Here is a 25336-nt window from a genome sequence, read left to right as displayed (position 1 = left end):
TTTTATTGTTTTTCATTTGTTACTTATCTCATTAAATATATTTTAGGTATTATAGTTTTGATTCTCATTTAATGTCTTACATAGTTTAATGTCTTACATAGTTTAATGTCTTACATAGTTTAATGTCTTACATAGTTTAATGATTCCAGTTTAATGTCTTGCATCTTACATAGATTGCAGTACTCTGGCAAAACCCTTCATTTTGTGTTGCATTTTCTTGATCAGATTTTTTTTTTACATTTATTTTAAAGTTCATCACTAACTCCAACATATGTTGGCCTATCTGCCTCTATTGTCTCAATTTTTGTGTTGTTTTGAATCATTTCTTCCTATCTTTAGGCATGCCTGTAATTTTTTTTTAAATTCTAGACCGAATATTTGAAACATTGTAGAGTCTCTAGATGCTGTATTTTTGTTTTGTTTTTCCAGAGAAGATATTATTTTCTTCTGGAAGATCGCTTTAATTCAATCTGTAGTAAGATGATTCCAGTCTAAGTGTGGCATGGTCCACTTCTAGTGCATTTACTCTAAGAAGAAACCTTTCAGGAATCACAAATAAAATCCAGAGATGTTTGCCAGGGTATCTTCTCCTCAATGGGCCCTACATTTCCATTGTTTTTCACCCTGAAACTGATTCTATCAAAAGTTTTGCTTAGACTTTTTAACCCATTCCTTGCTATTTACTTGGATTTAAGAAGGAAGCACTGGGGAATATCAGGCTTCCCACAGTGTATCTCTCCCCATCTGGTATCTTGTCCCCGGGAGAGATGACTCCTTGAACATTGTGCTGATGCCTTCAGAGAGCTACATTTTTAAAAAGTGTTACATATGATTGGATAATGATAATAATATAAATGGCTTAATGATTGGATAATCCATACCTATGATTCTGTAATAGCAAGATATATGGCTTAATGACTAGATAATTCATGGTTATGATTCTAATTATCATAATCAGATGCAGAGGTTTCAGAAGGATTGCTCCTAACTGTGCAATTCATGTTAACAAATTTTAAATGCTTTTCACTCTTTTACATCATTGTGTTGTTCTTACAAGAAGAAAGGAGAAGCGGGAAGGAAGTAGATATCTAAAACTTGAAAGATGTTTATTTGAAGAACTTCTATTATATAGCAGGTGTTTCAAACACATAAAAATGCATAAGCCCAAGAATGAATCCACATAACACACACACACACATACGCACACCACAACTCCTGGAATACAGGAATTACAGATTTCCTTTCTATAAAGCTATTATATTGAGTGTGCTGAGTGAACTTTTCAGAATTGCCAAATAACGTTTCAAAAGACAAAATATTATTGGATTGTGGAGAAGAAAATAGACCTCTAGAGATCATTTAATTCTCATATTACTTAAGATTAAACCCATACACCAGGCAGAGAGCACCTAGGTGGGCAGTTTCACAGCTCTGGCTTGAAGCCATGCCTAGGGACTCTTTGTCCTATTCTATTCTCATGGTTACCCTGTCCTTCCTGATAGCCACCACGATCAAGAAATAAATATAGCCTTAGTAATGAACACATATTTTACCATTTCAATGACAAGAATAAAAACGAAACACACACACACACACACACACACACACACACACACACGCTCCTAGCATTAGAATCCTGATAATTATCTCTTATATAGCATTGAGGTTTATTTCATCTTTACTCATGCGATTCACAGATTTATTATATACATTGTTTATCTCAGGGCTTTAAATGAGGCCTTAAAAAACTATCGCACATTTGAAAGACTGATGAGAATGTGGAATAAATAGGCCCAAACTGTGGCTGCACACAAGTGTTACAAAGAAGTGCATTTGCCTTACCAAACGGAGATCAGCTCGCTGCACAAGGCACCGGAGAGCATCCAGTCAAGTACTAATCGAGACATGTTTTCTGGCAGGCTCTCCTAGGTCATCTGTCAATGGTCACTGTCACATGCAAACATGTGTGTTTATCTGATTGCTTAGGCAGTTTGGGGACTTGGCACACTGCCTTTTGCACATCTCAGAAGAGTTAACCTTGCTGAAACCTCTGGGCAATTTTTCAAATGCAGATTTCATTCTCTTTGCTAACACTGACATTTCCAAATATCTCTCACTCACCTGTGACTGAACACTAGCCATCCTGACACACCCCAGAGATGCCTACCTAAGGAATGAATCATGTGGTACGTATATTCAGATTTTACAAAGTCCTCAGGGGTTGTTCTAGATATACACGACAATTAATGTCATTATCAAACTAGCTCAGGACTTCATATCCAAAATAATAAATGCAGTATCTTGATGAATATGGGCTTACAGAGCAATAGAGAATGTGCTTCTTTGGAAACACAGGCCTTAAACACTGCAATTGTGTGTCTGAAATAGCTACCTTTCCACATGAGAATCAGATTATTATAGACAGGTAAGGAATTTGATTCTGTTTTTACCCACTAATTCAAAAAAACAAACATTTATTTTGGCATGAAGTATATAACGTGCCATATACCAAGTCCTAGGATACAACTTTCAGCAAGAGAGATGTGGGTTCATGTAGGGTAGTTCAGAGTTTAGTGAAGTAATATAAATACCACCAGATTGGCCGTCATGAGACCTGGACCCTTTTCTGGATATCACGCTAGTGAGCAGCATGTTGTGGATCACTGCTCTCATTCATTAGGAGGCAGAACTCTGCATGGGGGTAAGAGTTGGGACTCATTTCTCACTAAAACAATTGATAAGGATCAGTCTTCTTTTTATTCTTAATATTTTTATTTGAGAGAGAGAGAGAGAGAGAGAGCGAGCGAGCGAGCACGAGCTGGGGGAGAGTGGTAGAGGGAGAGAGAAACAGAATCTTAAAACATAATCTTAATCTTAATCTGCATTCTGCACAGAGCCTGATGTGGAGGCGATCCCACAACCCTGGCATCGTGACCTGAGCCGAAATCAAGAGCTGGATGTTCAACCGACTGAGACACCCAGGTGCCCATGGTCTTATTTTCATTCCCAGTTTCCCTTTTGACTAGCTGTATCATCTTGGGCATATTATCTTACCCCTAATGTCATTACTGGGATCATGAGAATGATAATAGTAGTACTTATTTGGTGGATTATTGTGGGGATTAGATGGAATTGTATTTCTAAAACTCCTAGACATTGCTTGGCATACCGGACATTTCTGGTAAAAGTTAACTATTGTTATATAATCAACACAGTTGGCACATTTTCCACACTTTACTTCAGCAAAAATTTCTTAAGACAATATTACTAGTGTATATAGTACAAGATACACTTCTTCATTTCTTGGAATGCTCACTATCAGGGCCTTAGGGCAAAAACTGTTAGCCCCTAACATAATGCCTTATATTGTGATAAAAACAAATAACGATATATGCATTGTGACATATGCACAAAGATATCTGAGAAATCAAGTTTATAAGATAGACGGTAATGAATATATTATATTATGAGAGATGTCAATTTGAGCTGGATGCGTGATTCAAATTCTGACAGATGGAATGATCTGTGAGAAAGTTATTTAAAATATATTCTAATTCACTCCAAAATTCCACTCTCTTATATATACACAAATGCACACATGTACAGACCCACACACAGTCATACTCTGAACGTTGGATAACATACAGAATTTACATTCTCAACACCAGCTCATGTTTCCATGCGAGGCGGTGTAGATTAAAGGGAAACATATGGCTACAATTAGACTGAGGTTTGATTTCTGGCTCCTGTTATACGGCCTCCTATCCCCCTCCTCCTAATTAACCTGGAGAATCTGCTATATGCTCACTCGCACACTAGGTTTAAGTAATTGGTGCAAAATACTCATACAAATTCCTGTGCATTTATAAGACTGGATGGAAGGAAGGTAAGTTTCCAGGAGCATCGTTCAACAGATCCAAATATCAGGCTTGCCTCAAGTCTCTCTTTGGAAAAGTCTCGCTTTGGAAAAATCTAAAATCTATCGAAACTTCCGTTCAGAAGTTCCATTCCGTTCCAAGCAGTAAAATAGGGGACAATTAATAATATCTTCATGTTGAATTGTTTGGAAGACTTATTCAATAATGTTCAGTAAATATATACTGGATGCCTCCAGGCACGATCCTAGATACTAGGATGGGAGAAGAAAAGAAGACCTTCAAAATCCCTCCCACTTTGAACTGACACTCCAGGGGTAATATATACAAAATGCAATCACAAACTGGTGGGTCTGAAATAATATTAGCTTCAATCCCATTCAGCATTATTGTCACTAGTATTTCAAGATAAATCCTGATGTTCTTTCTGAGAAGATTTCAGTTCTATAAAAAACGTTGGACAACTGGGTATTGAAAACACAAAGTATTTTTGTGTGTGTGTGTGCAGAATACAAAGGGAAAGAACAAAAGACATATAGAAGAAAATACAATTGTGAAAACAGAAACAAAAACAAGACAAAATTACTTCAATTAGTTGAATTTCAGTTGGCATACATATTTTCCTTCTGGTTAATACAGGATTTCAGAAAAGATTATTTAAAAATTATTTTCTTTTGCAACAGTATTTTTTTTCCTTGAAGCCAGACTAGGGAATGTAAAAACACGAGTATAAGGAGCTACTATGTTTAAAACTAGTCTTAATATGCTTATTGGGCTGAAAGTTTGTACAGTGAAAGAAATAAAGATTAGAATATACCTAATGAAATAGAAAATAAAAAAAGGCAATAGAAAAGATAAGTGGGAGTAAGAGTTGGTTCTTTAAAAAATAAGCAAAATTGGGGCGCCTGGGTGGCGCAGTCGGTTAAGCGTCCGACTTCAGCCAGGTCACGATCTCGCGGTCCGTGAGTTCGAGCCCCGCGTCGGGCTCTGGGCTGATGGCTCGGAGCCTGGAGCCTGTTTCCGATTCTGTGTCTCCCTCTCTCTCTGCCCCTCCCCCGTTCATGCTCTCTCTCTGTCCCAAAAATAAATAAACGTTGAAAAAAAATTTAAAAAAAAAAAAAAAAAAAAAAAAATAAGCAAAATTGACAAACCTTTAGCTAGACTCACCAAGAAAGAGAAAGACAATCCAAATTAGATAACAGTCAGAAATGAGAGAAGATATCACAACAGATACAACAGAAATGAAAACAGTTATAAAAGACTATTGTGAACAATTATATGCTAAATTAAGCAATGTAGAATAAGTGGATATATTTCTGGAAACACACAGTCTACCAAGTTCAAATCATGATGAAATAAATAATCTGAACAGACCCATTACTTGTTAGGAGATTGAGTCAGTAATCAACAGCATCCCAACAACAAAAGTCCAGGACTGGGCGACTTCACTAGCACGTCCTTCCAAACAGTTAAAGATTTCTTCTCAATCTCTTCCAAATTAGAAAAGGAGAGAACTCTTCCAAATAAATTTTTCAAGTCTACTACTGCCTGATACCAAAACCACATAAGGATTCTACAAGGAAAAACAAAAATTACAAGGCAATATTCCTGATGAGCATAGATGACAAAAGTCCTCAACAAAATCTCAGCAAACCAAATTCACAAGTACTTTAAAGTGATCACACACCATGATCAGTTGGGACTTAGTCCAGGGATACACGGATGGTTCAACATCTGCAAATCAGTCAGGATTGTATCCCACATTAACAAAATGAAGGATAAAAATCATATGATCATCTCAAGAGATGCTGAAAAAGCATTTGAAAATATTCAACAGCCATTTATGATAAAAACCCTTAACAAAGAGAGTACAGAGGAAACATCCTCAGCCTAAGATATGGCGAGAGCCTGTAGCTAACATAATATGTAACAGTGAAAAGCTGAAAGCTTTTTACTCTAAGATCAGAATGAGACAAGCATACCCATCCCACTCTTGCCACTTTTATTCAACATAGTATTGGAAATTCTAGACAGAGCGGTTTGTCAAGAAAAAGAAATAAAATGTATCCAAATTGGAAAAAAAAGTAAAATTGTTACTATTTGCAGATGACATGATATTTATATATAGCAAATCCAAAAGACTCCATCAAAAAACCGTTAGGACTAATATACAAATTCAGTGAAGTTGCAGGACATAAAATCAATATGTAAAAATCTGTTTTGTTTCTAATCACTGCTATTGAACAATCAGAAAGAAAAATTAAGAGGCATTTCCTTTTACAATTGCATGAAAAAGAATAAGATATTAGGAATAAATTTAACCAAAAAGGTAAGAGACTACATGGTATTAATTTTAAAAATTGGAGAAGACACAAATAAATAGAAATATATACTTTACTTATGGGTTGGAAGAACTTATATCATTAAAATATCCATGCTCAAATGAACAGTTTCAACACAATCCTTATCAAAATTCCAATGGCATCTTTCAGAGAAATAGAACAAAAAAAAATCTTAAAATTTGTATGTAACCATCAAAGACCCCAAATATTCAAAAAAATCTTGAGGAAAAAGAACAAAGCTAGAAGCATTACACTCCTATATTTCAGACTATAACAAAAATAAAGTAAAATGGTATGGTATTGGCATAAAAACAGACATATGGAACAATGGAACAGAATACAGTGCCCAGAAATAAACTCACACATAACAGTCCATTAATTTACAAGAAGGGACCATGAATATACAATGGGGAAAGAAAAGTTTCTTCAATAAATGGTTTTGGGAAAACTGGACAGCCACATGCAAAAGAATGAAACTGGACTACTTTCTTGCACCATATACAAAAATTAATTTAAAATGGGTTAGACGTGAATATAAAGAATAAAACCATAAACCTCCTAAAAGAAAACATAGGTAGTAAGCCCCTTGACTTGGGTCTTGGCAATAGTTCTTTGAATCTGATGCCAAAGACAAAAATAAGCAAGTGGGACTACATCAAAGTAAAAAGCTTCTGCACAGCAAAGGAAACTTTCAAGAAAGTGAAAAAGCAACCTACTGAATGGGAGAGAATATTTGCAAATTATGTACGTGTTAAGGAGCCACTACTCAAAATATAGAAAGAACTCATACAACTCAATAGCAAAAAAAGATAATCCAATTAAAAAATTAACAGAATATAGGAGTAAACATTTTTCTAAAGAAGACATACAGATGGCCATCAGGTATATAAAAAGATGTTCTCCATCATTAATCATCAGGGAAATATAAACCGAAACCACGATGACATATGGCCCCACACCAGTTAGAAGTGCTATTATCAAAAAAGACTAGAAATAACAAGTGTTGGTGAGGATGTGGAATAAAAGGGAACAAGTATGACCTAATGGTGAGAATGTAAATTGGCAGGAAAGTGTATGGAGATTTCTCAAAAATTGAAAGTAGAGGGGCCTCTGTCTGGCTCAGTTGGTTAAGCATCTGACTCTTGATTTCAGCTTAACCATGGTTTGTGTGATCCAGCCCAGCATGGGGAGGACTGTGCAGAGCCTGCTAGGGATTCTCTCTCTCTCCCTGACTCTCTGCCCCTCCACCACTCTCTCTCTCTCCTTCAAAATAAATAAATAAACTTAAAAAATAGTGTAAGTATCACATGATCGAGCAATTCCACACTTTTGAGTATTATTCTGAAGAAAACCAAAACACTGATTAAAAGAATATATATGCTAGGGAGGAGCCAAGATGGCGGAACAGCATGGAAGTTTTTTGTGTGTCTCGTGTCCATGAAATACAGCCAGACCAACACTAAACCATCCTACACACATAGAAAACTGATTGGAGGATTAACACAACCATCTGCACAACCTGAACAACAGAATTTGGCAGAAAGAGAAAAAAATTCATTTTTATTTTCAATTTTTATTAAAAATATATTTTTTAATTTTTATTCCTATATTTTTTGCTTTTATGTATATGTTTTCAAATTCTATTTTACTTCCATCATTTTATTTTAGTCTACTACAGTGTATTCACTTTTTCAAATTTCAAACAATTTCCTTTTTTTTCTTTCTCTTTTTTAAATCTTTTTTCCCTTTTTCATTTCTTTTCTTTTTTCTTGAATACAGAAAAATAAAAAAAATCATATTTATTTTTAATTTTTATTAAAAAATATTTTCTTTAATTTTTTCTACTATATTCTTTACTTCTGGGTATATTTTTTCAAATTCTATTTTACCCCCATCATCTCATTTTAGTCTACTTCAGTGTATTTATTTTCTCAAATTCTCAAATTATTTCCTTTTTTTCTTCCCCTTCCCCTTTTTTTTCTCTAATCTGTCAAACCACTTTCAACACCCAGACCAAAACACACCTAGGATCTAGCATCATCTATTCGATTTTGGTATGTATGTGTTTTTATTCTTAATTTTAATTTTTTAACTTCAATTTTTCTACCTTATTAATTCCTTTTCTCCCTTCAAAATGACAAAACGAAGGAATTCACCCCGAAAGAAAGAGCATGAAGAAACGACAGCCAGGGATTTAACCAACACAGATACAAGCAAGATGTCTGGACCAGAATTTAAAATCATGATAATAAGAATACTAGCTGGAGTCAAAAATAGCGTAGAATCCCTTTCTGCAGAGACAAAAGAAGTAAAAGCTAGTCAGGATGAAATTAAAAATGCTATAACTGAGCTGCAATCATGGATAGATGCAGCGGTGGCAACGATGGATGAGGCAGAACAGAGAATCAACGATACAGAGGACAAACTTATAGAGAATAATGAAGCAGAAAAAAATAATACAGAGCACAATTTAAGAATTAGAGAAATCAGTGACTCACTAAAAAGGAACAACATCAGAATCATAGGGGTCCCAAAAGAGGAAGAGAGAGAAATAGGGGTAGAGGGTTATGTGAGCAAATCATAGCACAAAACTTTCCTAATGTGGGGAAAGACACAGACATCAAAATCCAGGAAGCACAGAGGACTTCCATTAGATTCAACAAAAACCGACTATCACCAAGACATACAATAGTCAAGTTCACAAAATACTCAGGCAAGGAGAGAATCATGAAAGCAGCAAGGGAAAAAAAGTCCCTAACCTACAAGGGAAGACAGATCAGGTTTGCAGCAGACCTATCCACACAAACTTGGCAGGCCAGAAAGCGGTGGTGGGATATATTCGATGTGCTGAATCATAAAAATATGCAGCCAAGAATTCTTTATCCAGCAAGGCTGTCATTCAAAACAGAAGGTGAGATTAAAAGTTTCCCAGACAAACAAAAATTAAAGGATCTTGTGACCACTAAATCAGCCCTGAAAGAAATTTTAAGGGGGAATCTCTGAGGCGAGAAAAGATGAATATACATACATATATGTATATATATGCCAAAAGCAACAAATATTAGAAAAGACCAGAGAACACCACCAGAAACTCCAACTCACAAGCATCATAATGGCAATAAATTCATATCTTTCAGTACTCACTCTAGATGTCAGTGGACTCAATGCTCCAATCAAAAGACATAGGGTAACCGAATGGATAAGAAAACAAGATCAATCTATATGCTGTTTACAAGAGACCCACTTTAGACATAAAGACACCTTTAGATTGAAAATAAGGGGATGGAGAACCATCTATCATGCTAATGGTCAACAAAAGATAGCCGGAGTAGCCATACTTATATCAGAGAATCTAGACTTTGAAATAAAGACTGTATCAAGTGATGAAGAAGGGCATTATATCATAATCAAGGGATCTATCCACCAAGAAGACCTAACAATTGTAAACATTTACGTGCCAAATGTGCAAGCACCCAAATATATAAATAAATTAATAACGAACATAAATAAACACATCGATAGTAATACCGTAATAGTAGACTTCAACACCCCACTCACAGCAATGGACACATCATCTAATCAAAAAACCCAACAAGGAAACAATGGCTTTGAATGACACACTGGACCAGATGGGCTTAACAGATATATTCAGAACATTTCATCCTAAAGCAGCAGAATATACATTCTTCTCCAGTACACATGGAACATTCTCCAGAATAAACCATATACTGGGACACAAATCAGCCCTAAGTAAGTACAAAAAGATAGAGATCATACCGTGCATATTTGCAGACCACAGCACTATGAACCTCAAAATTAACCACAAGAAAAAATTTGGAAAAGTAACAAATACTTGCAGACTGAAGAAGATCCTACTAAAGAATGAATGGGCTAACCAAGCAGTTAAAGACGAAATTAAAAAGTATATGGAAGTCAATGAAAATGACAACACCACAACCCAAAACCTCTGGGATGCAGTAAAGGCAGTCATGAGAGGAAAGTATATAGCAATCCAGGCCTTCCTAAAGAAGGAAGAAAGATCTCAGATACACAACCTAACCTTACGCCTTAAGGAGCTGAAAAAAGAACAGCAAATAAAACCCCAAACCAGCAGAAGACAGGAAATAATAAAGATTAGAGCGGAAATTAATGCTATCGAAACCAAAATAAAAAACAGAATACAAACAAAACAAAACAAAACAAAACCAGTAGAACAGATCAATGAAACCAGAAGCTGGGTCTTTGAAAGAATTAACAAAATTGATAAACCGCTAGCCAGTTTGATCAAAAATAAAAAGGAAAAGACCCAAATAAATAAAATCAAGAATGAAAGAGGAGAGATCACAACCAACACAGCAGAAATAAAAACAATAATAAGAGAATATTATGAGCAATTATATGCCAAAAAAATGGACAATCTGGAAGAAATGGACAAATTCCTAGAAACATACAAACTACCAAAACTGAAACAGGAAGAAATAGAAAATTTGAACAGACACATAACCAGTAAGGAAATCGAATTAGTAATAAAAAATCTGCCAAAAAACCAGAGTGTAGGGCCAGATGGCTTTCCAGGGGAATTCTACCAAACAGTTAAGGAAGAGTTAACACCTATTCCCTTGAAACTGTTCCAAAAAATAGAAATGGAAGGAAAACTTCCAAACTCTTTCTATGAAGCCAGCATTACCTTGATTCCAAAACCAGACGGAGACCCCACTAAAAAGGAGAACTATAGACCAATTTCCCTGATGAACATGGACGCAAAAATCCTCAACAAGATACTAGCCAACCGGATCCAATAATACATTAAAAAAAGTATTCACCACGACCAAGTGGGATTTATACCTGGGATGTAGGGCTGGTTCAATATCCGCAAAACAATGAACGTGATTCATCACATCAATAAAAAAAGGACAAGAACCATATGATCCTCTCAATAGATGCAGAGAAAGCATTTGACAAAATACAGCATTCTTTCTTGATAAAAACCCTCAAGAAAATAGGGATAGAAGGATCATACCTCGAGATCATAAAAGCCATAATGAACTACCCAATGCTAATATCATCCTCACTGGGGAAAAACTGATAGCTTTCCGCTAAGGTCAGGAATAAGACAGGGATGTCCACTCTCACCACTGTTATTCAACATAGTATTGGAAGTCTTAGCCTCTGCAATCAGACAACACAAAGAAATAAAAGGCATCCAAATCAGCCAGGAGGAGGTCAAACTTTCACTCTTCACAGATGACATGACAGTCTATATGGAAAACTCAAAAGATTGCACGAAAAAAGTTGCAAACTTTGCAGGATATAAAATCAAAACACAGAAGCAAAGTTGCAGGATATAAAATCAATGCATAGAAATACATTGAATTCCTATACACCAACAATGAAGCAACAGAAAGAGAAATCAAGGAATCGATCCCATTTACAGTTGCACCAAAAACCATAAAATACTTAGGAATAAATCTAACCAAAGAGGTGAAAAATCTATACACCTAAAACTATAGAAACCTTATGAAAGAAATTGAAGAAGACACAAAAAGATGGAAAAAGATTCCATACTCCTGGGTAGAAACAACAAATATTGTTAAAATGTAGATACTACCCAAAGCAGTCTACATTTTCAATGCAATCCCTATCAAAGTAACACCAGCATTCTTCACAGAGCTTGAACAAATAATCCTAAAATTTGTATGGAACCAAAAAAGACCCCAAATAGCCAAAGTGATCTTGAGAAAAGAGAGAAAAAAAAAGCAGGAGGCATCACAATCCCAGACTTCAAGCCAAACTACAAAGCTGTAATCATCCAGACAGTATGGTACTGGCACAAGAGCAGACACTCAGATCGATGGAACAGACTAGAGAACCCAGAAATGGACCCACAAACATATGGCCAACTAATCTTTGACAAAGCAGGAACGAATATCCAATGGAATCAAGACAGTCTCTTCAGCAAGTGGTGCTGGGAAAATTGGACAGTGGTCATGCAGAAGAATGAACCTGGACCACTTTCTTACACCATACACAAAAATAAACTCAAAGTGGATGAAAGACCTCAATGTAAGACAGGAAGCCATCAAAATCCTCAAGGAGAAAGCAGGCAAAAACCTCTTTCATCTTGGCTGCAGCAACTTTTTACTCAACACGTCTCCAGAGGCAAGGGAAGCAAAAGCAAAAATGAACTACTGGTACCTCATGAAAATAAAAAGCTTCTGCACGGTGAAGGAAACAATAGCAAAACTAGATGCCAATCAACAGAATGGGAGAAGATATTTGCAAATGACATATCAGATAAAGGGTTAGTATCCAAAATCTATAAAGAACTTATCAAACTCAACACCCAAAAAACAAAGAATCCAGTGAAGATTGGTCAAAAGACATGAATAGACACTTCTCCAAAGAAGACATCCAGATGGCCAACCGACATATGAAAAAACGCGCCACATCACTCATCATCAGGGAAATACAAATCAAAACCACAATGAGATATCACCTCACACCTGTCAGAATGGCTAACATTAACAACTCAGGCAAGAACAGATGTTGGCAAGGATGTGGAGAAAGAGGATCTCTTTTGCATTGTTGGTGGGAATGCAAGCTGGTGCAGCCACTCTGGAAAACAGTATGGACATTCCTCAAAAAACTAAAAATAGAACTACCCTATGACCCAGCAATTGCACTACCAGGCATTTATCCACGGGATGCAGGTGTGCTGTTTTGAAGGGACATATGCACCCCCATGTTTATAGCAGCACTATCAACAATAGCCAAAGTATGGAAAGAGCCCAAATGTCCATCGATGGATGAATGGTTAAAGAAGATGTGGTATATATACAATGGAGTATTACTCGGAAATCAAAAAGAGTGAAATCTTGTCATTTGCAAGTACGCGCATGGAACTGGAGGGTATTATGTGAAGTGAAATTAGTCAGAGAAAGACAAAAATCATATGACTTCATCATATGAGGACTTTAAGATACAAAACAGATGAACATAAGGGAAGGGAAACAAAAATAATATAAAAAACAGGGAAGGGGACAAAACAGAAGAGACTCATAAATATGGAGAACAAATTGAGGGTTACTAGAGGGGTTGTGGGAAGGGGGATGGGCTAAATGAATAAGGGGCACTAAGGAATCTACTCGTGACATCATTGTTGCAGTATATGCTAACTAATTTGGATGTAAATTAAGTATATTTTCATGTTCATTGCAACATTATTTATAACCAAGATTTGGAAACAACCCAAGTGTCTATCCCTGGTTAAATAGGTAGAGAAAATATGTTCTGTATATATAAATCGGAGTACTATTTAGTCATGAGAAGGAATGAACTCTTGCAATTTGTAACAATATGGATGGATCTTCAGGGCATTAGGCTAAGTGAAACAAGTCAGACAAATACTGTATAATTTCCTATATATGTGGAGTCTAAATATATAAACTAAGCTTATAGATACAAAGAATAGATTGACAGTTTCCAGAGGTGGGGATGGTGGGTGACAGAAATGGGTAAACAGTTTTTTGTTTGTTTTTAGTATATATATATTATAATATATATAATATATAATATAGAATATAGAATATAGAATATAGAATATATATATAATAAAAATAAGCTCAGTAGACACTGAAGATGTATTGGATAAAATATCAATCCTTATATTTTATTATATATATATATAATATATATACTATATATATATAATAAAAATAAGCTCAGTAGACACTGAAGATGCATTTGATAAAATATCAATCCTTATATTTTTAAAAATTAAATATAGCAAGATATTTCCTAAACATGATATATTGAAGAAATTTTAAACTTAAAAGATTTGAAAGAAATCATAGAGGACAATGTATAAACAATGTCCAGTTTTCTTTTTTTTTAATTTTTTTAACATTTATTCATTTTTGAGAGAGAGAGAGAGAGAGAGAGAGAGACAGAGCATGAATGGGGGAGGGCAGAGAGAGAAGGAGACACAGAATTCAAAGAAGGCTCCAGTCTCTGACCTGTCAGCACAGACCCCAACACAGGGCTCAAACCCACCAACTCTGAAATTATGACCTGAGCCAAAGTCGGATGCTTAACCAACTGAGCCACCCAGGCGCCCCAACAACGTCCAGTTTTCAAAAAAGAACTCTCAAGTTAAAGGGAAGGATATAAGAAAATATATTCAAAAACAATAAAGAAAGGTTGATATCAAAGCTTAAAAAAAATGACCACTGGAAAAGAACCACAGTAAAGGGAGCAACAAGAAAAAATAAAACACTTTGCATCATCATCTAGTATAGTTTCATATGGATTAAAGAAGTGAATATGATTTAATGAAATCATATGAAACTGGAAGAAACTATGCAATTTTTCAAATCTCTATACTGTAGAATCTAGATAAAATTATTAATAAGCACAAAAAATATATATTTTTAAATTTTATTTATTGATTTTAACTAATCTGTACATCAAATGTGGGGCTTGAACTCGGAACCCCGAGATCAAGGTTCACATGCTCCTCTGGCTGAGCCAGCCAGGTGCCCCATCACATAAAATATAATTAAAAAAAAAATCCTAGATTTGATTTCAAAGGATCAGATTTGACTCCACAGTGATCAAGATTATCTACATGCCAAGAATAAATATAAAAAGAGGACAATCAGAAGAATGTATTTGCAGCACAGGTCGTTGAGGGTTAATACTTTTAATAAAGAAAAAGTAAGAAATAGCAATAAGAAAAGCACTGAGAATAATGAGAAAATGAAATTATACACTTTATAAAGGAAGAAAAATAATAGAAATACAATGCATGAAAATTGATCAAATATTATAACAATCCAATAATTGTGAACTGAGTTACCCAAACTCAACACTCATACCTGCCAGAGTTGCAAAGTTTAGGAAATGATGGTACAAGCAAAAGAATAGCTTTTAAAAGTTCATGTACCAAAGATTTATACTGTTCTTACCTTGTGACAAGGAATTTCATTTCTGGGACCCTGCTTCTGAAAGTAAATGCAATGGAGAAAACCTTTTCTTCCTGAAGATGTTCATTTCAACCTTATTTTTTCAAAGCAAAACCTCAGAGACCGCACGTTTCAAGGTGCCAAATAGAATATTATAATATTGTTCTTGAAATTTCATTATGAATGTGTATATGCTGTCATGACGTTAAAAGTGAGCAGGGAAATTATGTGTGAATTATTACAGAAAATACAAGAAAGATCGTCTCACATAAAAATAAAAAAATGTGAGGGAAAACACTCTAACGTGTAAATAGCATTAGTCTTTGGATTGACTGAATTGGGGTGTTGTTTTTAAATTTTCTTATTTCCAGATTTTCAAATTTTCAAATGTGTGTGTGTTTGTGTGTGTGTTCAGGGAAATAATCATAAAACATTAGTTTTGTGCCATATTCTTTTGTTTTTAAAGTTTACTTATTTATTTTTTTTTGGGGGGGCGGGGGGTAAAGAGAGAGAGGGAGAGAAAGAGAATCCCAAGCTGCTCTGCCTTGGCAGCACAGAGGCCGGGATGGGGCTTGAACACAAAAACTGTAAGATCATGACCTGAGCCGAAAACCAAGAGCCGGTCGCTTAACACTGAGCCACCCAGGTGACCCTGTGCCAGATTCTATACTTAAACCTAGAGATTCTATTTATGCGGATGGCAGTGGGTACCTCCAAGGGTCCTCATGCTAATTATGTCTGTGCATGCTGGGTTCACTTTAAAATTTTGTTAAGTCTTTGCCAGTGTTCACATTTGTGGATTTCTGTATTACTCCTCAGGTACAGTGACGGCAGCGGCTGTATGGCAGAACTGCCCCACAACTAAAAATTTGAATAAAGAAACAATTTTTAGTCAATTTATTTAACCTATGAGGAGGTCTATATACATACACATTCTGGGCATAAAGATGATGATATCCACTGAAAAATAATTTGATGGCGACATTTACGGAAACATATAGCTCCCAAGCCATTCAAACAGAAGTGTTCTGTCAACTCACAGGGGATGTGACATGGTGGGAAGCTTTTTGTCAACCTGGCAATACCTCGTAACAGTAATTATTGGAATTATTGGAACAGGAATTATTGGAATGTTCAGATCATTTCCCTAAAGGAACTTGATGGGTGCAAAATAGTGTTATTATCAAGATTCTCTATCATTTTTAAAATTATTACACAATTCACATTTCATACTGGTTCTCAAAAATAACTAGTTTAATTATAGAATAAATTATGTTTATGTAATTCTCTGATTCATGTTAATGATGTAATTTATAAATTATAAAATATATAATAGTAGTAAGAATAATGATTTAGAAAGTGCTGTTTGAATTTCTTTTCTTTTTTTTTAGAATTTCTTTTTTTGATGTTTATTTATTTTTGAAAGAAAGAGAGAGAGACAGAGTTCGAGTGGGGAAGGGGTAGAGAGAGAGGGAGACATAGAATCTGAAGCAGGCTCCAGGCTCTGAGCTGTCAGCACAGAACCCATCACGGGGCTCAAAACCACGAACCCTGAGATCATGACCTGAGCTGAGGTCGGACACTTAACCGATGGAGTTACCCAGGCATCCAAAGTGTTAGTTTTTCTAATCCTCCAATAGCATCCATGAGTAGTAGACTGATAGAAGATAGGTAACTTGCCTAATGCCATAGAGCAATTACTGCCTAGGCCACGTACTCAAATCCAGGGCATCCTTTTGGAAGTCCTGTGCTTTTGATGTCCATTCTATACTGTCTAAATAAGTCCTCGTTTGGTCATTTAGGTCATGTTAATAAACAAAATACTGAATTATTGATTCCAGAGAATCAACCGGCATTTGACTGAACATTTATTATGTCTTAGAAATAGTTTATGGCTTCTCACGCAAAACAGGTTCAGCTGTCTTTGCAAAAAGAATCAGAGAATCATTAAGGGATATGTATTTCTTCTAGGCCTTCTCTCTACCAACCCAAGCATAGCTGTGAACAAATGCAAGTATAAAAGATGATGAGGAGAGAATTCTTATGGCGTACCATTCCCCTTCATTAGTCTGCCAACAAATATAAATGCTGGTTCTCCAAGCCTGAGTAGCAGTTAACCCACAGAAGTACAAAGTACTAATGCAAGATTTTGACCTTGCTCACACTGCTGAAATTCTAATAGGTGATGACAATGCGCTGAGTCCTTTGATGACATAGATTGTTTACTTACGGTCCTTCCACCAATGGCTTAACAACATTGTACAGAGTTGCATAAAGTGGTTTGCAGCCCTGTTGTCAAGGAATTAAAATACACTGTCCACCGTGTCCTAGAAAAACTGTTCACACGTTGTTAGTAGTTTCCAAGCAAGGACATTGTTAAACATATTTCATATTAATGTAGTCTAGCTCAGTGGCAATTTTCTTCTAGTAAAGAAATATGGGGTTCCTGAAAGGTTTAAGCAAATAATACAGAGTGCACCTGAAACATTCACAAGTCATGCGTTGAACTTTCTCTCCTTGTATCTTAATAACCCGATAATACATTCTGTACCTAATTACACAGTATTTTTTTATGTTGACTTCCAGGGGTGTGTGTGTGTGTGTGTGTGTGTGTGTGTGTGTGTGTGTGTGTGTGTGTATTTACAAGTATTATTAAGAAACCGATAATGTAGAGAGATACAGCTATTTTATGTACATCTGGTTGGAAATTTTTAAGTGAAGTTAAAATGCAGAATGTGATTATGTGTACATTCTACAGTGAGTTGTTAATCAGAAGAGGTTAATAAGATTCAATTAAGGATTAGATGCTTATGAGAAATTTAATAGTGTGTTCTTAGGAAAAATAAGAGTTTCTCTGTAACAGTAGTATAGAGATAAACAGTTATCAGGCCTCAGGCACTATGGAATAAACTAACCAGCTACCAGAGTTAAGAAGAAATTTCCTTGGCAATGCTATATTTCTCAATTAGGTGCATCATGGTGAGTTTATGGCTTTCTCCTAAAATATCCACCATTAGACTCAGTAGGAAGCGGGATGCCCGACTGGATAGACCATTGGCTAGTTCTGGTGTGTAAATTCCAGTTTGGAATTTACAGGTCTCTTGAAATTCTAAAATCCAACAAGATTTTCCCCAGGCTCTGGAAACTAAATCATCTCTGGGACCAAAGGAGATACATTTATGCTGCTGACAAGGAATGCATGTACTGGGGGAAAGGAGAGAAAATCTAAAAGGCCTAAATACTGAAGGGGTGTTCTCACTTCATTTATCAGTGATTTTAACCCACTATATTATTTTTTCCCTCTGGACAGTTGGTTTGTACTATTGTTATTTGGTTCATATCACATTTATTTTAAGGCTGATTTTTTTAGGGGTCAACTATGGAAAATTAAATATTTACCCCAACTTCCAAAACTTCAGAAAGAATATATTCCTTCCAGTATGACTACCCAGTGAGTCACGACACTAATTTGTTATCACCAAACACTGGAAAATGGGTAATATTTGTTAGCGAAACGAGGCAATGAGGGAAAACTGAAATGCTGACATTAAAATGTTCATATAAAAATCCAGTATCCTCCCATCAAGCAGCCATGACTTGGATGACTAAGACTGAAAATTAGAAGAACTTGAATCCTGATTCAGTACAGATCTGAAAATAACTGATATAGCCTCAAGAACATTGATAGAAAAAAATAGCACAATAGTAATGACAGGGTACAGGTGAAAATCAGGTATTTGAAAAGACAGACAGCAAATATTCATGCAATAGACTATTTTCCTATGTAGAAACAAAAGGGGGGTTTTAAATCTAAGTCATCAAAGGATGGGAACAGTTACCACCAACAACTCCTCTCGAGTTTGAATACCTCTGCAACATTCATTTTGGCATGCGCTCTGACTTACTCTGATACCTATTGTTGAGCAACGCTTCTTTATAAGGAATTACCGACATGCACCAATATCCTGTTTCTCATTGAAATATCCTTATTGTAATAACATCATTACTTATATTAAAGCAAACTCTATTCCCCATGATTCCCAGACATCTATTTCTTCTCTTCAGGCCCATGAACCACCTCTAATCCCTCTATGAGGTACATCTGCTAATTTTGAAGGTTTGCATTTTTCTAGTTGCTGGGATTTATTAAAAGATAATGAAAGAAGGAAGGAAAGAAAGAGAGGAGAGGGTAGGGAGGGAGAAAGAGAGAAAACAAAAGCACCTGAGTGAACGAGCTCTTGCTTCTGCTATGGCTTTTCAGTAGATCCCTCTGGTATCTTCTATTGAAAAAGCCTACCATTGTGCCAGTTGACAAGGGAGGAATCTTTGTAGAGTCCAATATCTTATCACAAAGCTGGGAAAATAGGGTGAATATGAGGTGGAAAGACAATAATAACTTGACAACTGGCACAAATGGAAAATAAGAGTAACTGTTACAGTAGCAGGAAAGGATCAGTTCAGGCCAAGGCAAAGATAAAGAGAGCATATAAAGGGATGGATGAAGGCAAGAGATATCTCATTGATAAAATATGTAAGACTGGGGTTGGCTTCACTGTATGGGACCAATATATATTGAAAAGAATATGAGTTTTGGAACAAATGAGGTGAGATTGAACTCACATGTGATCTCAGCTCCATCATTTGCTCTCTGTGTAAATGGGCAAAGGCAACAATTTTTCTCCCAACCCCAGATTCTTCTCTATAAAAGGTGGTAAATAATATTGTATTTCTAATGCTGAGGTGCCTAGCACAAAACCTAGTGCATAATATCTACTAAGTAAATGATATACATTAAGTATGTTAGTAGAAAAATTTGCTTCCCCCTTTAGACTTTATTTATGGTAAAGAACATCTATATCTTGTTTATTCCTTATCCTTCTTTATTACCCTGCTAAAAACCTATCTTTTACATCCTCTTCTGCCATCCTGTTCATGTTTACTATCACCATTAATCATAAAGGATGAAAATTAAGTGGCAGAATCAATAAAAATTAAATATTAATTACTGCAGAAGCATTGATTGGTGCAGTCTTATGCTATCACAATCTACAAAACAGGAAGAATGTACAATAATTTTCCACTTAATATGAAAGCTAATTACAAAAATTATGCTTTCTGAATAAATGTTTTACTACTTATCACAGATATACATTGTAACCAAGAGACTCATTTTACCATTGCTCCAGTATTGCTACCATGCTTCAGAAAATAATATTAATTCTGTACAATAGAGAAAACACTTTCTAAAGAGAAATGGCTACACTTACATTTCAATACTCCTCTTAGACTTACATTCTTTCCTTAGTCAATGGCATGCAGTGAGCACCCAACTCTCTGAATGACCACATCTTGTGGTTGGAGATAAGTACGGGGATGAGAGATACCCTAACTATTGATGACCAGGGAATTCCTAGAGGGTTCCATCAAAATAGCTCCCCAAAATGTCTTCCTGAAACCCCATGAGAGGATTAGTGATCCTTATTTTTTCCTTTGGCCACAATTCACTTTTACTCATCCAGGGAATTTTCTGGGCTTCAGCACGAATTTATTTCAAAGTGGATTAGTTATTATAATATAAAATCAGCCACATTTAAGCTTCGGTTTTTATCCTCCAAATTCAGGCAATTCAGATCTTCCCCTAATATGTTCCTTGATTCAGTAGACACAATTTCTGCTTTCTTTTGTCTTCCTTCGGAAGGACTTTGCGCCTATTTTATGCCACATTATATTCTGCCTCTCACTGCAATTAGGTGATATCTGTATTTCAGTGCCAGATTATAAACTTTGAAGACTTGTGCCCCTTCCTGTTCTCATACAGTTCAGTACTGTATTCTGTAAGTGCAGGGGCAGAGCAAGTGTGTGGTGAATTGAATTAATCTGAGACAAATTGCTTTCCGTAGCAATGTACATGGACCTTCAATACAGAAGCTACCTTGAAGAAGTTAAGTTAAACAAACTATTTTAAAAGATCTTAACCCTGACCATAGTTACTCCTCCTGTGATGGCCAATTTTATGTGTCAACGTGACAGCGACATAGATTGTCAGGCTATTTGGGTAAACTTCACACTTGTTTTGTCTGTGCATTTATGAAAGAAGTTGATATTTGAATCAGTAAACTGAGTATAAGCAGATTTCACTCTCCAGTGAGGGTGGGCATTGTCCATCCATTTGCTGTAGACTGAATGTTTGTGCTCCCCGACCCCAATTAATATGTGGAAACCTATTTACTGATATTTTGAGGTAGGCCTTTGAGATTTGTGCCCTATAGAGATCTCTGAGAGCTCCCTTGCCTTCTGCCACTTAAGAAAACAATTAAAAGCAGCCATTTATGAACTAGGGAAAAGGTTGTCATCACACACCAAATCTACTGGAATACTGATCTTGTATTTGACAACGTCCAGAACTCTGAGAAATAAATTTCTGTTGCTTATAAGCTACCAAGTCTATGGTATTTTATTAGAGACACCTAAATAGACTAAGACATCCTTGAAACACTGAATAGAACAAAAGGCAGAGTAAGGGAGAATGAGCTCTCTGTCGGACTGTCTTCCAGTTGGGACACTGGTTTCCTGCCTTCAGGCACAGGCTAGAACTATACCATCCCCCGTCCTGGGCCTCCAGCTTGCTGACTGCACATCTTGAGATTTCTCAGCCTTCATAACCACAGGAACCAATTGTATATATCCAATTGGTTCTATTTCTTTGGAGAACCCAAATGAATACGCCCCCATAACTGTTTCATCAATCCAAGAATGAGATGCACAGGCCACGTAGCCCCAGAGTCTCTTGTCTCCATTGTCAGACTAAAGAGTCCAAGATGAGATGAAATGACTCAGTCGTGATGTTCATCTCATAGACTGACCCTAGAGAGAGCCATTCAACTGACACAAGTAACACAAACTTCTTTACATGGCTTTTGATGACACTCTGTCCTTCCTGTCATATTCAAACCAGATAAGCACTAGCACTCCGCAGGTGCCTGTTTCCCTCTCCCGTGTCCACCAGCTGTAGGTAACATCCTCCTGAGGGACATTGATCACCCTAAGCAGAAATTCAATGCAACTTAAAAGTTGAGAGTCTGAAATAGTTTACTTGGATAAATCTATGGCATAACATCTTCGGAATATGTGTCCCTCCCTCTTTAAAGAGCATAAATAACTTCCTAGGTACTCATTGAATAATGAGAAAGGAAAAGTTACAACAGAAAACAAGGAAATGGCACTCTACCTTTGTAGAATCAGCAATGCCAAACACTAAGTCTTTTGGCTGACCAGGGTTAGAGGATAACACTTGCGTGTTGGTCTTATTGTATTAACGTTACCAAACAAAATCTAGGTAAATAAAGAAATAATCATACACGTCAATGGTAAATAAGAAAACATACACAATTATACTGCAAATCACTTGGTAAAGTATTTTTAATGATCATAACTAGTTACTTCAATTTTTCTTGTGTTTCACTTCATTATTTTCTGGAAAAAAATTGCCTCCTATATGAGGAACTAAGCTACAGAAATACAATTGGATTTCCCACATGCCTCAGGGAGTATGTCCTTTATCTATCCTCCCACGATAAAATTAGAAAAAGAAGTTGATGAGTTTGAGCTGAGAGTAGCCTCATGAGCGACTAGAAGCCCAGTGAGGAGGCACAAAGAAGCATTAGCTTTATTGGAAAAGTGACAAGTATTTTCAAGGCAGAGGAGTTTTGCCTTAGGGCTCCATCATACTAATCCGTAAACCCAGATTATACATTGACTTAGCATTTCCAAAAAGTACAAGCCATGCCAGTATGGCATGTTGAAATAGAATCAGAGGGGACACAGATTCAGATTTACCACTATTTGCTGCATATGATTCTAATATGCTCTAGAGTGACACTAGTTCAACACAAACATCACATATATGCCTGTAACTAAGGAAAAACAGACTTTTTATGAAGAGCTAAAAGGTCATCAATATGTCTTTATTTTCTCTTGCCAAAACCACACGGTTTGTGTAAGTACCAATGCAAAGAATAGAGGGCAAGGTGTCATGAAAATTTTGGAATTATAATCATGAATTATCCCTCTGATTGTTGGTGCTCTGGCTGTCGTTTTCTCTACACAGCACCATAATGAAGTAGAATGCCATTATTGCCAAGTTTCTTGATCAATAAAGAATAACAAACTAAGGTAATTCACATTTTGTAAAAAAAAAAAAAAAAAAAAAAAAAGGAGGTCTTTCAAGCCCCCAACAGTGTTTATTTCACTGTGAATTTGGACTTTTTGTAATGTCAGGATAACTAGTTCATTTCCCAAACTCTTTTTCATTTTCAACTTTTTAGCACCACGAGGCAATTTTCACTCTTTGACCTACATCCAACAATGAGAACCCACTCAAAACCATTCTCCTCTCAAGGCAAAATGGACTTGGCTATTATAAAAAATTATGGATATTAACCTACATTACAAATTGCCTTTTATAATTCAATGCTCTTTAATTGACTTGTTTTTTGTGTTTCTGGGTTTTTTTTGTTGTTGTTGTGGTTTTTTTGCTAAACAAATATGAATCCCACATAGAGGGATTTGATTTGATCCACAATTCAATTCAGTGGGTGTTATGTACTGATACATGTTCGCTTACAGTGTGTACTGGTAAACATAAATGATGAGAGAGAAAAAAGAATTTTCAAGCTGAAGATAAAAAGGACTTTCTTTCCAAGTTGATTACCTTATTCCTCCTTTCTTTGGAGTCATTTCCAGTCATTGCTGGGTGGGGTGATTAAAAAAATTGATTATTTAAATAGGGCTCTATCTTTAGAGGTTGCATTTAGGGCAAGATGAATATTGGATATCTTGGTAATGGAAGCTCTCCCCAAGGGCATTAGAGTTTTCTTTCAGAGCGGGATAAGTGCAGTGATAAATACTCTGAGTACCTATTGTCCACTATGATATCAAAAAATGTGAACAACCTGATACGGAAAGACGATAATTCGCATTTGCCACAAACTAATGCAGTTTCAGCCTTCTTCCCAGGTCCGGGTGCGTCAAATACTGCTAGAAGAGTATCACTATGGATCCAAATTGCCCCTTTCTTCTTTTACTTCCTTCATGGGTTGTTATCTGGGAGAGAATCTCATGCATGTATAAAGAGAATACCTTATCAGAAATGGGAAAATGTTCAGAGAATCCAGAGGCTCAACTGTTCCCACATGTGCTCAGATTCTGAGTCACTCTGGTTCTCAGGAAATGGGCAAATCTCCTTTTCACAGCAATTTTCAGAGCCATTTGGGAGTGTCAGGGAGACTAAAACTGCTATGAACATGCACAGGGAAGTTGCTGGCAGAGTAGACATGTGAACTTTCAATGGGAATAAAGGATGGATAAAGATAAAGACAAAGATAAAAAGAAAGAACTAATCTGTGTTGTACATGTCATTTATCCTCTTTCTTGGGTTGGCAGATAATTTTCTTCCAAGTACAAGGGAAATAATATATTGCAACATTGTCAAGCATATTTATTAACATATTTATATGCAATCTGAGTCATTCACAACGATTTTCCTTTTTCCAGGCACGGGCAAATGTAGATAATCAATGTTACCAGTGACTACAAATAGTGTTCTTAAAAGACTGTCTTCCCTTTTCAACAGACAGATTGTCAACTACCAAACAGGAATGTTCAATGTTCCAGAAATAGTGCTTACTTGACTAATTGCAGATTAACACTTTCTAGGCATCAGTGATATTAGAAAGCTTCAAGCTGTAGTAATTTCTTTCCCTTAAAGACAAAGCAGTACGATAGCCCAGGGCCTATCAAAGAAGTCACCTGTGTGCATAAAACTTAACAGCTACTTTTTCTTCATGAAAACCCAGGATTCTTAGTATTAAGCAGATGTTTGGGGAATAAAGAGCATAATTATTGTTTCTTTAAAAGAAAACAGAAGGAAATTTGAGCAGTAAGAATATATACACAGAGAGAGATAATAAAATAATTCAAGGAGAATTAGAAGGGTGATGGTTTATAAAAGTATACAAATATTAAGAATCTAGTAATTCATAAATAATGAAGGCAATGTGGGGATCCTGACTAGAGCACAGAGCAGAGCATTTAAAAGCTTCTGCTCTTTTTCTCAGATTGAATACTCCTCTTCTCAGAAACCACTATGCAGTTCTGG

The 25336-nt window shown here is 36.0% G+C and overlaps 1 long non-coding RNA gene across 1 annotated transcript; it reads left to right on the top strand.

Moving 5' to 3' along the window:
- Window positions 1-5481: 5481 nt before the first annotated feature.
- Window positions 5482-11070, top strand: LOC115517267. Its single transcript, XR_003969757.1, has 3 exons — window positions 5482-5570; window positions 7184-7185; window positions 11051-11070. It is a non-coding gene; the product is annotated as an uncharacterized LOC115517267 (long non-coding RNA).
- The last annotated feature ends 14266 nt before the right edge of the window (window positions 11071-25336 follow it).

The sequence above is a fragment of the Lynx canadensis genome, chromosome B3 (genome assembly GCF_007474595.2).
Source record: "Lynx canadensis isolate LIC74 chromosome B3, mLynCan4.pri.v2, whole genome shotgun sequence".
Classification (NCBI taxonomy): domain Eukaryota; kingdom Metazoa; phylum Chordata; class Mammalia; order Carnivora; family Felidae; genus Lynx; species Lynx canadensis.
Note: the sequence above shows the minus strand (reverse complement) of the source record. Positions and strands in the feature narration are given on the sequence as shown.